The sequence below is a fragment of the Capra hircus genome, chromosome 16 (genome assembly GCF_001704415.2).
Source record: "Capra hircus breed San Clemente chromosome 16, ASM170441v1, whole genome shotgun sequence".
Lineage (NCBI taxonomy): Eukaryota > Metazoa > Chordata > Mammalia > Artiodactyla > Bovidae > Capra > Capra hircus.
The window spans coordinates 4,118,978-4,136,868 of NC_030823.1; positions in this window are offsets into that span (position 1 = coordinate 4,118,978).

Consider the following 17,891-nt stretch of genomic DNA (forward strand, 5'->3'; position numbering starts at 1 on the left):
ATCCTTCGCTGGCCCCTGGGAGCAGGGCCTGTCTGTTCTGGGACAGTTGCTGCTGCCCTTCATCACCCACATCAGGAGACAAGCCCCCAACCCCTCGGGGAAAGCCTCATCTCACCTTTGGATCTCCAGGCTTAGCTGGGGATTCTAGATCCATCTCAATCCAGAAATAAAATCCACTTGGACTTTTCCTTTTCTGTTTTTGACGTGCTGGTGATTGGAAACCTTCTAGTTTCTTTTCTTTAAACCTTGAGGCTGAGTTGGCTGTCCGATGCGCTGGAAGGCAGCTGGAGTTAGCGCTGGAAACTGGAGGCGTGAGGCATAGGGCTGCCGCTCCCCACTCTACACTTCCATCAGGTCACTTCACGCTGGGCCTTAGTTTTTATTTCTTATAATAGGGAGCCAGTCCAGGCCCCCTGTCATTCTCACCACCCCTTATTCCTGCAGAGCTTTTCCAGGGGTGATGACAGTAGCTTTAAGGGAAACACACTGACACATATCCTTCCACCTCTTATGTCCCCTCCAGTCCAGGGCCCAGAGTTTTTAGAATGCCCCAGATCAGCCAATTCATTCAGCACTCTTCTGGATAAGTGATGCAACAGGTTGGGCAGAAGAGAAAATTCAGGAAAGGAATTCCCCTGCTGTCTGGCTGGCAGCTGGTGCCTACTAGCTGACCTGTCCCCTTCGACTTCCACGGGGAGGCAGTTTGAGGCCCTGACTCCAGTTCAGCTGGACGCTTGGCAGCTACCGCTCATGCTCTGGACAAAACACAATATAGTAAATGAGTTGATCTCCATGGAGAGGGAACACTGGCAAGTGTAGCTTATCCAGGTGGATGACGTCCTTCAAAATTACCCCAATGTTTCCCTGTGGAAAATATTTCATGGGAATTATCCTGCAGAAGATGTAATTTGTCTTCCTCTTTTGGCTTTAAACAGACATTAAAACGGCAGGCATAGGCCACGCACTCAACAACGAAGGCGCTTCAGGGGATACAAGTGCTACAGCTGAAGACTCTCACCAGGACCGCTGCTAGATTAGATAGTACTCTTGAGCCAACTAGAAATGACACTTCTTCCTTAAAATAAATAGATGTAGTTGGCCTATTGTTACATATTGGAAACCACTGGGAAAGCATGTATTGCCTATGCTTTCCCCCTTCCAGGTTTGCAGACAGAACCGAGTCACTGAAAGCAATAGGAGAGGAAAAGAAATACCTCCAGGGGATGCCTAGAGTATGGTTGGGACAAGACCGTCTCCTGCAGTGATGCGTGCCAGTGTCCTTGTGTTACAGAACCCAGGTCTGGCTGCGTGCTGCTCAGAAGCCATTAAAGAGGCCAGGTTGGTGCAAAGGAAAGTTTGCTTTATTTTGGATGCAGGCAATTGTTGTGGAAGCTGGACACCTGTCCAAAGGTCTATCATCGGCACTGACAGCCAGGGGTAAGAGCTTTTATAGACAGAGGGAGGGGGCTATTTGCAGAAACAGCACGGTCAGCTCTGATAGTCATCTTGAAATTGGTCATCAGTGATCTGGCCAGTGTCATCTTGATTAAGTACAGTTAATCTTCTGTTCCAGGATCTGTTTTTTTCCACTTCTTGAGGCCTGTTCTCAGAACTGTGGCAGCTTATGTCATGTCTACAGTCTGGCCACCACGTACTTAACTTCTCCACCTAATGGGGGTTTCAGTATCTCTAAGAGCTCACGGGATATGGCTCAGAATATTACCTGTAGCCCTTGACAAGGAACTAAGGGTACTTGACTGTTCTTAATGAGCACATTATTATTATTATTTGGTTTCCTTTGACTGTTTCCCCTTGTTCCTACATTTCTTCTCTGATTAAACTTATGCTTTGTCTAAAGTTTTTCCGCAGAAAAAAGGCAGGCTGAGGACCTGGGGGGCCAGGACCATTAGGGTGCTGCTGCTGCTGCTGCTGCTGCTAAATCACTTCGGTCATGTCTGACTCTTGGCGACCCCATGGGCTGCAGCCCACTGGGCTTCTCCTGCCTGGGGTTTTCTAGGCGAGAGTACCGCAGCGGGGTGCCGCTGCCTTCTCTGCCATAGGCCCCTGCTCCGTCTCATTTGGGCACAGCTGTGTGTGCTGCTGTCCCAGGACTTGGTCATGGCCTTCAGATCTTCGCGAATACCTAGAGCGTCCCTTGTAAGTTAGAACACATCTACCATGTGGGTGGCCTCCCCTCAGCTGTGGCACCCTGTCACAGTGTACAAGCTGAAGATCTGTGCATGGCAGTCCTGCCTTCAGAAACTCATCCTCAGAGTTGAATGACCCCTATGCAGGTGCAGAGAGGATTGATGCTTGGCTAGAGTCTCCCCTTCCAGCTCCTCAGAAAGCAGTATAGCCTTGCGGTTGATCACAAAGACTTTGGAATTAGGCTCCCCTAAACTGATATCCCAGTTGTATTTTTCACTGGGAAAGTGATGTGGGTCAGATTACTTATCTTTTAGAAACTTCGTTTTCCTAATCAGTAAAGCAGGAGAATAGTAGCACCTACCTCATAAAGTTATTATGTGAATTAAGTGTGATAAACTATGGAACTTGAAGTGCCTAACAGGCAGTAAAGTCTCAGTAAATATTAGCTGATAGTGTTAATAGCTTAACACACAGCAACAGGGAGCAAGTGTCTTACAATGATCAAACTGTCCCCCCATGTCCTTTTTGAATGTTTTCACCTATTCTGAGGTCTGCTGCTCTTTATCCTTTTTTTTTTCCTTTTGCCATTTGAAAGATTAAAGGAAAGTCAATTTTACTCAGGATACGTAAATGGAATGATCTTGTATTTAAAAATAAATACCTGTCAAATTTTCATTATTTTATAACCTATGTGGTCATTAAACAAGATAATAATGTCTTCTTTTGGAGTACCTTAAAGGCATTTTTATTATAAATACGTGAATTACAAAGCCAGTTAGTTTGGAAAGCACGGGCTAGTTTTCAGAGCATTAGTCCAAAGCCAAAGTGGTCCCCTCTCTGAAACTTTGTGGGGGTAAAAACTGTGCTGGCTACTTCTCTTGGGAGCATAACTGAATTCTCTTGCCCAGCACAAAGGCACAGGTGTTCTGTTTACATGGATTTATGACACTGTGACCTTCTGATTACAGGGCCCAGATGCCAGAAAAAGGCGAAATAATACTTAGACCAAATGTCAGATCTGGGAAGAGCTTTATTCACTTCCTGAGCTCCCAATCTCCAACCCCCAATTCTAGTTGTAGCAAAGGCTCTTATTTGCTCAATAGACACACTAGAGTGAAAATCAGCATACAGAACACTAAGCAATGCAAAAAATCATTTGTTCTGAAAGAATCTATATTAATCTCTCTCCTCTCCAAAACATGTTTTCTAATGAATAATTAAGAACAGTGTATAGAGATGTTTTACGCTTCCATGTTGCTAGTGGTCAAGATTTACATTCCTCCTTGCATATCATTAAGAAGAGGTAGCAAGAATACACAAAAAATCTTCACAACCAAGATAATCATGATGGTATGATCACTTACCTAGTGCCAGACATCCTGGAATGTGAAGTCAAGTGGGCCTTAGAAAGCATCACTACGAACAAAGCTAGTGGAGGTGATGGCATTCCAGTTGAGCTGTTTCAAATCCTGAAAGATGATGCTGTGAAAGTGCTGCACTCAATATGCCAGCAAATTTGGGAAACTCAGCAGTGGCCACAGGACTGGAAAAGATCAGTTTTCTTTCCAATCCCAAAGAAAGGCAATGCCAAAGAATGCTCAAACTACTGCACAATTGCACTCATCTCACATGCTTGTAAAGTAACACTCAAAATTCTGCAAGCCAGGCGTCAGCAGTACATGAACCGTGAACTTCCAGATGTTCAAGCTGGTTTTAGAAAATGCAGAGGAACCAGAGATCAAATTGCCAACATCTGCTGGATCATTGAAAGAGCAAGAGAGTTCCAGAAAATCATCTATTTCTGCTTTATTGACTATGTCAAAGCCTTTGAAAGCATGGATCACAATAAACTGTGGAAAATTCTGAAAGAGATGGGAATACCAGACCACCTGACCTGCCTCTTGAGAAACCTTTATGCAGGTCAGGAAGACAGTTAGAACTGGACATGGAACAACAGACTGGTTCTAAACAGGAAAAGGAGTACGTCAAGGCTGTATATTGTCACCCTACTTATTTAACTTCTATGCAGAGTACATCATGAGAAACGCTGGACTGGAATAAACACAAGCTGGAATCAAGATTGCCGGGAGAAATACCAATAACCTCAGATATGCAGATGACACCACCCTTATGGCAGAAAGTGAAGAGGAGCTAAAGAACCTCTTGATGAGGGTGAAAGAGGAGAGTGAAAAAGTTGGCTTAAAGCTCAACATTCAGAAAACTTAGATCATGGCATCTGGTTCCATCACTTCATGGGAAATAGATGGGAAACAGTGGAAACAGTGTCAGACTTTATTTTGGGGGGCTCCAAATCACTGCAGATGGTGATTGAAGCCATGAAATTAAAAGACACTTACTCCTTGGAAGGAAAGTTATGACCAACCTAGATAGCATATTCAAAAGCAGAGACATTACTTTGCCAACAAAGGTTCATCTAGTCAAGGCTATGGTTTTTCCAGTGGTCATGGATGGATGTGAGAGTTGGAGTGTGAAGAAAGCTGAGTGCCGAAGAATCGACGCTTTTGAACATCAAAAGCATGTTGATGTTGAACACACAAAAGCATGTGTTGGACAAGACTGTGGAGAGTCCCTTGGACTGCAAGGAGATCCAACCAGTCCGTTCTAAAGGAGATCAGTCCTCGTTGTTCTTTGGAAGGAATGATGCTAAAGCTGAAACTCCAGTACTTTGGCTACCTCATGTGAAGAGTTGACTCATTGGAAAAGATTCTGATGCTGGGAGGGATTGGGGGCAGGAGGAGAAGGGGACGACAGAGGATGAGATGGCTGGATGGCAACACCAACTCGATGGATGTGAGTTTGAGTGAACTCCGGGAGTTGGTGATGGACAGGGAGGCCTGGCGTGTTGCAATTCATGGGGTCGCAAAGAGTCAGACACGACTGAGTGAATGAACTGAACTGAACTTGCACATCATTGTACATTTTTCTGCTTACTCTACCCACACAGCTTTTTTTCTCTCCTTGTTATTTGCAGGAGAGACTCTTCCCTCCTGCCCCTCCCTCACCAAAGCTCTGGTCAGAATACTGAAGGCTGCAGAAAGCATTATTTAAAAATGCTTGGAGGGACTTCCCTGGCAATCCAGTGGTTAAGACTCTTTCTGCCAATGCGGGAGACATGGGTTCCACCCCTGATCTGGGAACCAAGTTCCCCACATGGCTCGGGGCAACTAAGCCCACTTGCTACAATTACTTAGCCCACTCGGCCTTGGGCCCATGATCCATGACAAGAGCAGTCACTGGAATAAGAAAGACTGTAACTAGAGAGAACCTCCTGCTCCCCGCAACTAGAGAAAGCCTGCACACAGCAATGAAGATGCAGAGCAGTCAGAAAAAATAAAGTCATTTGGATTACTACAAGTCTTTTATGACTTCCTTAGAAATTCACAGGGGAAAGTGAACTATGAGACTTGTCACTCGTCCAGATGATAACAGAAGAAAGTGTTTGTATAGAACAAATGATCAGTCTATAATGCCATTAACAAGCTTTTACAACTCCAATCATCATTTGGCTGATAGCAAAGATTACAATCCAGCAACATTCACACCCTCCAAACACAGAAGACATTCTAAAGCAGCCAGGAGTGTGTTGAGGTGGTTTAACTTCCTCCTGGGAAAAGCACAGAGTAAAGAACCTCAGGAGACCATACCATAGCCCATAGCAGTGTGCTCATAGCCTAAGGTCTTAGCTGATACTCATCTCGGGGTGCTGGTGGAGACCACTGTGGGAAAACATGCTCCACAGCTCTTAGCGTGAGCTTTCTGGAGTGACTTGAGTCTGGGGATTAAAACAAATGTATTTCTTACTGGTTGGGGTTACTGGGTTAAGATCCTATTTGGAATAGACATTATCCTGTGATGACTAACCACTGGCCCTTGCAGGATGGAAGGGGCCCCAAATAACTACTTTGTCACGGAAGAGCAGCTGGTCTACCCGAGGAATGGTGCTGGACGGGGGACTTGGGTCAGCTCTATTGCTTGCAGGCTGTATGGTCGTTAGCAACAGTGCTAAACTGAGCCTGGTTAGCGAGAGTCCAGGCTGCTCGCGGGAGCCCACGGTCCTTCCCTCTGACCCTGACCACTTCTCTGTTGTGTCCATTGTGCCAGCACCACTGTGGCCGATGCCTGAAACTGGCTGATGTCAGGTGGCCAGATCATCCTGTCTGCTTTCTAATTTAGTGCTTCTTCCATGGTGAATACTTTCTAGTGGGCATTAGCCTACGGTATGAAGAGCTTCATGCTCCACACCATGCTCCCATTCACCCATATGTCTCTAACCAATCTTACTCTACCCAGACCTCTGAATATACTCTAACATCAGGACATTTTTCCTTTAACACAAATTAGATGACCAGGTGCACTGCCTGAAGCTCTGCTTATTGGAAGGATTCCCTTGCTTTCACTGTTTCTCAAGGCTACTCCTTGTAGCCCAACTAACTACTGTTTACTTTCAACTTGAGCCCACATATGGAACAAACGTGAAAGGGAAAGTCGCTCAGTCGTGTCCGACTCTTTGTGACCCCCTGGACTATACAGTCCATGGGATTCTCCAGGCCAGAATACTGGAGTGGGTAGCCTTTCCCTTCCCCAGGGGATCTTCCCAACCCAGGGATCCAACCCAGGTCTCCCGCATTGCAGGCGGATTCTTTACCAGCTGAGCCACAACTCAACTATAGACGAAGCCTGGGTTTTGTTCCTCTGCCATGTGGTTTAAGACGTGCTCCTGTGTGGCCCCTTTTGAATGGAGTGGTGGGGGGCGGGGCGCTGCTGCAGCTGTGGTCATGGAGCTGAGGGGCAGCCTACTGGCGCATGCAGCCTGCCTGTGCCCTCAGTCCCAGCACTGCCCATTTCTGCTGAGTTGCTGCTGGCTGGCTTGACTTTAAGACCTCGTAGGTATAGTAGCCCTCAGTTCATGATGGGCAGTTCCAGACGCATATTCATCTTCAAAGGACACATGACTCTTCCTTGCAGATGGTATGGCCTTTCCAAAGAACCACAGGGGACTGTGCAACCATAAGCTCCACATAGCATGTTTTGCCAACACCTGTGCTCCTCAGATTAAGTGGCAGGACTGCTTCCATCTCAGCCTGGACCTGCTGCTGAGCCTTTTCCCGACCTGGGCCCCACTCAAAGGGAAGAGCACTTCGTGCCACTTGCTGCCTGGCCTGGAGCAGGTTTCCCATGCGCTGCCTCCAGAGCCAGAGACTTGTCAAATATGCTGCTTCCTTCATTGGGGTGGAAGAGACATGATGTCCTGTCTTTCACTTGGGATGAGAGTCCCTGGCAGGTCCCTGATCACTGAACCCCTAAAAAGGTTGCTGATGTGACTACCCCCCAGAATTTCCATGAGGTTTTCCTCTGAGTCTTGTATATCTTACTGGGGCCTCCAACATGCTAACTGCTTCTTGCTCACATGGCCTGATTAGCATAATACCATCAATAAATAATGGATCCATATAACATTCTCCAGGGTGTCCAGATGGTCAGATCCTTTTGGACTGTATTGTGACATAGGGCAGGGGAGTTAACATAGCCTTGGGACCAAATTGTAAGTAAATGTTGTTATTCACCCAGACAAATGCAAATAGTCTCTAACCCTCTCCTCTGAAGGGAAAAGCAAAGAATGCATTCACCAAACCAAAGCTTCATTTAATGTGCCTGAGGCCATATCAAATCTGCTATAGTAGATAAACAGATATGGTTGCTAGAATTGGGGTTAATAATTGGTTGAGTTTGCAGTGGTTTATTGTCATCCTCTAGAGTCCACTAGGTTTCTGTAGGGGCCAACTGTTGAGTTGAATAGAGACATTATGGGAATTGCCACTCTGCATCCTTAGATCCTTAAGTGAAGTGAAATGAAGTCGCTCAGTCGTGTCCGACTTTTGCAACCCCATAGACTGCAGCCTGCCAGGCTCCTCTGTCCATGGGATTTTCTAGGCAATAGTACTGGAGTGGATTGCCATTTCCTTCTCCAGGGGATCTTCCCAACCCAGGGCTCAAACCCGGGTTTCCTGCATTGTAGACAGAGGCTTTACCGTCTGAACCACCAAGGAAGTCCTTAGATCCTTAAGGGTGATGCAAATATTAACAGTTCCTCCCTACCATGAGATACTGTTTTGTATTTACGATCTTGGCTAGAGATGGGGCACTTTCACAAGCTTCCGCCTGGCTTTCCCCACTGTGACAGCTCTTACCCGAAAGCCTAAGACCCAGTGACTCAACTAACAAGCAGGTCAGCCCCAGTTACACTTTCAGGGGCTGGAGAAATTACCGCTGGGTATATCTGTAGACTCAGTGGGCACACTGTAACCAGACCTTGACAGGGACTTTAGTCGTTACCTGGCCCCCATATGCCCCACTGGTTAGAACAGGGGGTCAGGGTGATGCACTGGTTCTCTGGGTATCATGTCAGCCCAGACTCTGTGTCCAATAGTCCTCAGAACAACTGGGGGTCCTCTTCTCCCAGTTACCCAACCGAACAACTGTGGGTCCCTTTGGGAAGGACTTATGGGATCTCAACTCTGTATGCTAGGTGTGGTGTTGTAGGCTTCTTTTTTCTTTTCGGGACCTGGCTGAATCTGAGTCTGACGTTTTATTGGGGTGGCTGCCCTTAGACTATCATCCATCGCTGACTTCTTTTAATGGTAGAATCTAAGAAACCGTCTTGTTGGTTTTCATTTTGCCTGTGTGTGCGTCCTCAGTCCCTTAGTCATGTTCGACTTTGCAGCGCTATAGACTGTAGCCTGCCAGGCTCCTCTGTCCATGGGATTTTTCCTGCAAGAATACTGGAGTGCGTTGCCATTTCCTTCTACAGGGAATCTTCTTGACCCAGGGATCAAACTCACATCTCCTGTGTCGGCAGGAGGATTTTTTTTTTTTTTTTACCACTGTGCTACCTGGGAAGCCCCTTTTATTTTGCCTGTAAGAACACCAGATTCTTTTAATCATCTCTATAACTCTCTGGAGTCAGGGCCTGTGTCTGTACTCCAATCTTGTTACTCATCGAATAATTGCATCCACTTGGCCTCTTTGGTTCTGGGCCTCTTATCACCATTGGTGTCACTGAGCCAAATTCTCCACCTACCTCTCCTACCAGCAGCCTGGCTTATGGAGAGCCCCCATCTATCTTTTTTAGTAATATTGGCTCATTTCTTGTAGTTTTTGTAAATATATATTCCCCAGGCCTTCTCATGGAGCAAAATCATCTGGTAGGTGTTCCAAATGTATGGAACGTCCATTCTAGCACGATCCCTTCCTGAATCCTTTTATTTCTTCCTCCACTGCCCACTGGAGGAGCACTGACATTTCATTTGCCTCTAGCTTGGGCAACCACTTTCTCCATGCTTCTAGGAGTCACGGGAACAGCGAGGACTTCCTGAAGTCCCTGCCAGAGTGTTAAATCTTACATCCTTGGAAGGCTCTTCCCGGCACTATCTTCTATTTCAGCCTCCTTGGTCCAGACCTTCTGAATCTAGTCTGACATGATCGCCTCTGATTTTGGCTGAGTCACGCTGACTAGGGCTTGCAGCTCATTTTCTTCCATTATCAGGACCAGTACATCCCAACTGGGTGATGCTGGGACTTACCTCTACTTCATAAGCTTAGCTACCAGGAAGGTAGATGGTGGGGAGAGGTCTCTGTAGGGTCTTCAAGCAAGATGGGGTGGTGCGGTTAGAGAGAGTGGTGCTAGTTCTTCATAGGGAGAGGTGGGCCAATTATGCAGGTTCTGAGAGTTTAGAAGAATCTGGGACTTAAAATTTTGGAAGCGTCATGCACCAGATGTCCCATCCCAAGCTCCAGAACCCCATCTCCCCACCAGATGTCTCCCTTCTCTAGGCTTCACTGTAGAGAACAGAAAGGGCAGGTTCAGCTTTCCTTTACAGAGAGAATGCTGTGTTACTTGCCCAACTTGCCCTGAAATTTGACAGCAGCTGATAACAGGAGGGTCTCGAGGGCCATTTCCCCACCAAATGTTGAAACCAGCAGATGGATCCATATCCAGATTTGCTACAACAGGGCAAGCTCCATAACGACTGGTAATTGACATTTCATTCAGTTCTAAGTGCTAAATAAAGCCTATTTGTTCACATTCTCATCTGGTAAGCTCCACAGTAACAAAATGTCTGAATTTGAGAAGGGAGATTATCTTCAGAGATCATTGTCCTTAATCCTCCATCTTTTAAAAATCTTTTAATTTTTTTAATGGCTTCTACAAAGATGCCTAAGGAAATGTTGAAGCCTGTCTTCATTTCAGAAGCTAATACCTAGGATCCTCAAAGTTCCTGAGGTTTTCTCCTTCCTAACTGTTCAATTTTTGAGGCTGAGATTTATCTTGAAGGAGACAAGGGGCTGGAATCCTGCAGCCCTATCTACTTCTGTCTGGAAAAATTGCTCTCTAAAAGCAAGACTAGTTGCTAGAATTTTGTTGAGGACTTTTGCATCGATGTTCATCAGTGGTATTGGCCCGTAGTTTTCTTTTTTTGTGGCATCTTTGTGTGGTTTTGGTATTAGGGTGATTGTGGCCTCATAGAATGAGTTTGGCAGTTTACCTTCCTCTGCAATTTTCTGGAAGAGTTTGAGTATGATAGGTGTTAGCCGTTCTCTAAATTTTTGGTAGAATTCACCTGTGAAGCCATCTGGTCCTGGGCTTTTGTTTGTTGGAAGATTTTTTTATTACAATTTTGATTTCCGTGCTTGTGATGGGTCTGTTAAGATTTTCTGTTTCTTCCTGGTTCAGTTTGGGAAGGTCATACTTTTCTCGGAATTCGTCCATTTCTTCCACGTTGTCCATTTTATTGGCATATGGTTGCTGATAGTAGTCTCTTATGCTCCTTTGTATTTCTGTGTTGTCTGCTGTGATCTCTCCATTTTCATTTCTAATTTTGTTGATTTGATTCTTCTCCCTTTTTTCCTTGATGAGTCGGGCTAATGGTTTGTCTATCTAATTTATCTTCTCAAAGAACCAGCTTTTAGTTTTGTTGATTTTTGCTATAGTCTCCTTTATTTCTTTTTCATTTATTTCTGCCCTAATTTTTATGATTTCTTTCCTTCTACTAACCCTGGGGTTCTTCATTTCTTCTTTTTCTAGTTGCTTTAGGTGTAAAGTTAGGTTATTCATTTGATTTTTCTCTTGTTTCTTGAGATAAGCTTGTATTGCTATGAACCTTCCCCTTAGCACTGCTTCTACTGAATCCCAGTAATTTGCCCCTCCCACTCTCCCACCCCTATATTGCCTCCCCCTACCAGTAACCCCTCATCTGTTCTCTGTATCTATGAGTCTGCCTCTTTTTTATTATATTCACTAGTTTGTTGTACTTTCCAGATTCCACATGTAAGTGATATCATATGGGATTGTATTGCTCTTTCTGGTTTACTTCTCTTAGTATGCTCCTCTAAGTTCTTTCATATTGCTTAAAAATGGCATCATTTCATTCTTTTTTATGGCTAAGTAGTACAAGCTGGTTTTAGAAAAGGCAGAGGAACCAGAGATCAAATTGCAACATCTGCTGGATCATTGAAAAAGCAAGAGAGTTCCAGAAAATCATCTATTTCTGCTTTATTGACTATGCCAAAGCCTTTGACTGTGTGGATCACAATAAACTGTGGAAAATTCTGAAAGAGATGGGAATACCAGACCACCTGACCTGCCTCTTGAGAAATCTGTATGCAGGTCAGGAAGCAACAGTTAGAACTGGACATGGAACAACAGACTGGTTCCAAATAGGAAGAGGAGTACGTCAAGGCTGTATATTGTCACCCTGCTTATTTAACTGATATGCAGAGTACATCATGAGAATCGCTGGACTGGAAGAAACACAAGCTGGAATCAAGATTCCTGGGAGAAATCTCAATAACCTCAGATATGCAGATGACACCACCCTTATGGCAGAAAGTAAAGAGGAACTAAAAAGCCTCTTGTTGAGAGTGAAAGAGGAGAGTGAAAATGTTGGCTTAAAGCTCAACATTCAGAAAACTTAGATCATGGCATCTGGTTCCATCACTTCATGGGAAATAGATGGGAAACAGTGGAAACAGTGTCAGACTTTATTTTGGGGGGCTCCAAAATCACTGTAGATGGTGACTGCAGCCATGAAATTAAAAGAGACTTACTCCTTGGAAGAAAACTTATGACCAACCTAGATAGCATATTGAAAAGCAGAGATATTACTTTGCCGACTAAGGTCCGTCTAGTCAAGGCTATGGTTTTTCCTGTGGTTATGTATGGATGTGAGAGTTGGACTGTGAAGAAGGCTGAGCACTGAAGAACTGATGCTTTTGAACTGTGGTGTTGGAGGAGACTCTTGAGAGTCCCTTGGACTCCAAGGAGATCCAACCAGTCCATTCTGAAGGAGATCAGCCCTGGGTGTTCTTTGGAAGGAATGATGCTAAAGCTGAAGCTCCAGTACTTTGGCCACCTGATGCGAAGAGTTGACTCATTGGAAAAGACTCTGATGCTGGGAGGGATTGGGGGCAGGAGGAGAAGGGGATGACAGAGGATGAGATGGCTGGATGGCATCACTGACTTGATGGACATGAGTCTGAGTGAACTCTGGGAGTTGGTGATGGACAGGGAGGCCTGGCGTGCTGCGATTCATGGGGTCGCAAAGAGTCAGACACGACTGAGCGACTGAACTGAACTGAGTATTGTATAGTATATATACCATACCTTTATCCATTTATCTGTTCACAGACACTTAGGTTGTTTCCACATCTTGACAATTATAAATAGTGCTGCTATGAACATCGGGGTGCATGTATTTTTTTGAATTAGCGTTTTTATTTTTTTCAGATATATACCCCAAAGTGGAATTGTTGGTCACATTTATTTTTAGTTTTTTGAGAGCTCTCCATGCTGTTTTCCATAGTGGCTACACCAGTTTACATTCCATCAACTGTGTATAAGGGTTTCCTTTTCTCCACATCCTTGCCAAATATTTGTTGTGTTCTTTTTGATGATAGCTATGCTGACAGGTACGAGGTTGACTCATTGATTTGACTTGCATTTCCCTGATGATTAGTAACGTTGAGCACATTTTCATATGCCTGTTGGCCATCTACATTTCCTTTATGAAAAAGCATCTATTCAGTTTCAGAGACCTATTTGAAAATGAGGCATTCCACCTCAGTTTGATTACTCCCAGTGACAGGAAACTCATAGAAAGCCATCACATTCTCAAATGTCTCTAATTTTTAGGAAGTTCTAATTGAGAAAACTCTAACTGCTTTTAATTCCTTCCTATTGATAATGCTTATACCTTCTGGAAAGAGGATTAAATCTACTCCCACTTCCCTTAGTAGCCTTTGAACTCATCCACTAGGGTCTTCTCTGCTTACCTAAACGGTCCTCATTCCTTTGAACTAAAATCATAGGATATTATCAATGTAAAAATGCATCCTTCATTAAATGTTTATTTTCTGTGTTTCCTCATGCCTACCACAGTCTCATTTAAGCGCTGCAGTGACCCTTAAGGCAGTAATACTATCCCCACTACATAGACAAGAGTTTTTAGACTCTTGTCTAAAAACAAGAATTTTCAGATGTATACCCATAGTGGAATTTCAGCATTCTCCCTCCCAACCCCACTATCAAAACTGATACACTTTTTTTAGTATGTTGGAAAGCAGTTGGAAAGCAGTTGGAAATTGGCCCTGCGGGTAATGGTCTTTCAAGCCAGGTGGGGGAGAGGACAAAATGTACTGAGGGAAAGTCCCTGGCAGGCCAGTGGTTAGAGCACAGTGCTTTCACTTCAGGGGCCTGGGTTCTATTGTTGGTCAGGGAACTAAGATCCCACAAGCTGTGTGGGGTGGCCTAAAAGTAAACTAAAGTAATACATAGAAATGTATTTTAGAAAGTGTATTGGAGAGTAAACATTTGGGAAAATGAAAGCCTATTAGGAAATTCTGATAAAACCAAAGGTGATGAGTTTGGGATGGCAGTGAGGAGTCACATGGGGTTGCACTGATGTTATACGATTGTAACACCTGTAGTTATATACTAGCAGCACTTAGGCTGGCTGGCCCCTCTGATGAATGAGAAGTACATCTTCTTGCTTAAAGTGATGTGCTCCAGGGTCAAGTCTGGTCCCTGACTGTTCGCAACTGGACTGTGAGAATCTGAACTGGAGATTTGGATGATGCTCGTCATGAAGAACCTTCTAGTGTCAAGGAAAGGAAGGTAATAGCCTGAGAGAGAGGGAGCTGGGGAAGGAAGAAAAAATTTAAGTGAGGACTTATTTTGGAGATGGGAGGCCCAGTCGTTTTCCTAGGCCGAGGAGATACCCCCAGGGACCTGTGCTGGCAGGTTGAGGATAAGGTTAAAGTGAGTACCACCCTGGTGCCCTGCCAGTAAAACAGATGATGAGCCTGGAGCAGCTCCCTTGCTTTGCATGTTTATTTATTTACTCTTTCCCAAAGCCTTAAGAGTAGAGCCTATTTTACAGGTGTGGAAACAGAGGCACAGAGATTATGTAATTTGCCCAAAGTCACGTAGCTTGTAAGTGGCACAGAACAGAAGGAGTTGTCAGTGTTGCCATCCATGTGGCCCTGGCAGATCCGTCAAGCCCAGTGCCGGTTCTGGAGGTTTCAGAATCACTGGCTAAGCTGCTCTTTATACCATTTTGCCTGAGGCTGATAAAGAGGTCCAGATGAAGGTGATCAGGAAGGGTACTTATCGCTAAGCTGATGTAATAGACAAATTTCAAAACCCAAGTGGCTTAATGCAATGAATCTCACTTCTCAGTCAAGTGATACCCACAGTGGGTTAGCAGGGGCTTTCCGGCAAGGAGAACCATGTGTCAGGACCCAAGCTCCCTCCATCTCTGGTATCACCCTCTCAGCACTAGGCCTCCAAGCTTGCTGATTCTGGGGAGAAGGGGACGGAGGAGACACACTGGACTTAAATTTCTTCACACAAGAGTGTCGCACCAAACATACAGGGCCTGCACCGGTCACATGTCCCCGCCTAATGGCAAAGGAGTACGGGAAAGCGCAAAGTCATGGACCATTGAGAGCATGCTGTCCCTCCATAAAGTGGGACTGACCCCGTGCCCAGCAGGAGGCAAGGCAGAAGTGAGTGAGGGTGAGAAGGGCTCACTCATCCCTGAAAGAGGATAGTACCCACTGGGCTCAGGGAGAACACAGCCTCTCTTTGCCTCGGATCAGACTGTTTTCAGCTTTCAATCTCTGCCCCATCCCAGAATTTAAGGGCCTCCTATGACATGTTCAAGTGGCAGCAGAGAGGAAGCAGAAAGTGTGGGAAGGGAGTCACCCCACAGACCAGTAAGAAGTTGCTTTCAATTTGGGAATGGGGAGGGAAAAATCATTTTATTGTTTGGATATGTGGAAAGGTATCCCACATCTCTTAAAGAGATGGGAATACCAGACCACCTGACCTGCCTCCTGAGAAATCTGTATGCAGGTCAAGAAGTAACAGTTAGAACCGGAGATGGAACAACAGACTGGTTCCAAATAGGGAAAGGAGTATGCCAAGGCTGTATATTGTCACCCTGCTTATTTAACTTCTATGCAGAGTACATCATGAGAAACGCTGGGCTGGAGGAAGCACAAGCTGGAATCAAGATTGCCGGGAGAAATATCAAAATCCTCAGATATGCAGATGATATCACCCTTATGGCAGAAAGTGAAGAGGAACTAAAGAGCCTCTTGATGGACAACAAATTACTGTGGGAAGGTAGGGGCAAGGGAGAGCTATAGGAACTCACGCCCCTGGATGTTTGGCCTGGAAATTTCATCTCCAAGTAACTTGTTGTCCATAGCCTTGCTAGATGGTGGCTTCCAGATCCCTGCCTCCCGGTGCTCATGATTTTTCCTCAAATGTGAGTGTAGTCTATGACTTACCTAAACCAAGAGCATAGGTAGTGAGAGGTCACTTTTATGATTAAGATGCATACGATTGTAAGGAGACTTTTTTCTTTGTGGGCTTTGCTGAGGCAGTTGCCCTATTGTGAGCTGCTGTGAGGAAAGGGCATTGGGGCAAGGAAATGAGGGTAGCCTTGGCTCAAATGGTAAAGTATCTGCCTGCAAAATGCAGAAGATCCAGGTTTGATCCCTGGATCAGGAAGATCCCCTGGAGAAGGGAATGGCTACCCAGTCCAGTATTCTTGCCTGGAGAATTCCATGGACAGAGGAGACTGGAAAGCTATAGTCCATGGGGTCGCAGAGAGTCGGACCTGAGTGACCGGCTAACACTTTCACTTGGCCTCCAACCAACAAGAAATGGGGGCTCTCAGTCCAGCACCCTCAAGGACCTGAATTGTACCAATAATCAGGCAAGTGGAAGTGGATTCTTTCTCAACTGAGCTCTCAGATGAGAACACAGCCTTGGCTGATGCCTTGATTGCAGTCTTGCAGAGATCTCAGCTAAGCCCTGCTGGGGCTCTTGACTCAAGGAAACCATGAGAAAATAAATGTGAGCTGTTTTATCCACTAACTGTACGGTAGTATGGTTATGCAGCAACTGATGCTAATCATTGGGATCAGTGAGTGAAAAAAAATTTTCTAGGGCTGTTGTAAGATATCACAAGCTGAGTGGCTGGAGAAACAAAAATGTTTTCTCTCATAGTTACAGAGGTTAGAAGTGCAAAATCAAGGTGTTGGTGGGGCCATGACCGCTCTGAAGCCTCCAGGAAGTGATTTATCCTTCCCTGTTCCACCCCAGGTGTCCCGTGACCCGCGTCAGCATCACTCCAGTCCGTTCCTCTTCTTTTCTTATACGGACACCAGTCATATTGGATTAAGGGTCCGCTCTACTCTGTACGGCCTCATTTTAGCTAATTGCTTCTTTATTGACCTTAATTTCAAGAGGTCCTGGGGGTTAAAACTTCAGCCTATCCTTTCAGGGGAAAGAATTCAGCCTGAAAACAGGAAGAATAAAAAGAGAGCTAACAATGAAAGGATTGTTGGGAAAACCAAACAGGCACGTTGAATACATCTAAGCAGTGTGCACCTTCAGAGCACGGACTAGTGTCTTTGTAGGTCAGGATCTCAGAAACTGCGGGTGGAGAGGACCCTTCCCTGGTATGAACCAGGAAATGCTTGAACAAAGGGCTAAGAGAATCCCTATCCCGGGGACAGCCTCTCTCATCGCTCTCAGGTCTGGAGGGTGGACAAGATGACCCTCTTACAAGCCCCTGAATTCTAAGTTACCCTCATTTCGTTGGTCTGGTGCTATTTCTCCCGGGTTAAGGAAGGGGCTGCTTTCTGTCACAGACACTGGGATTGCCCACCAGCCGCAGTGCTTTTTCAGCGATGAACAGATGTTGCCACCTTGTGGCCGCAAGGCTTCATGGCGAGGGTGACCACGTCCTTTATTACTAAGATCCTGAGCCTGCATGCCCTCTCTGTGACCCCATGGACTGCCGCCCGCCAGGCTCCTCTATCCATGGTATTTTTCAGGCAAGAATACTGCGGTGGGTTGCCATTGCCTCCTCCAAGGGATCTTTCCTCCCAAAGCATCGAACCCGTGTCTCCCCCATCTCCTGCACTGCAGGTGGATTCTTGACCGCTGAGCCATGGGGGAGGTCCCGTTACTCAGATGAGGACACTTTTTTAAAGTGGAAGGGGGCTTTTAATCTTAGTGCAGGAACAGCAGGTGTAAATTGGAACTATGCCAGGCAAACTGGGACAGGGAATGTGAGGGGAAAAGAGGACCATCTGGGGTTCTTCAGAGGCAGCGTTTTAAATTGTGCTACTCCCCTCTGTCTACTCCC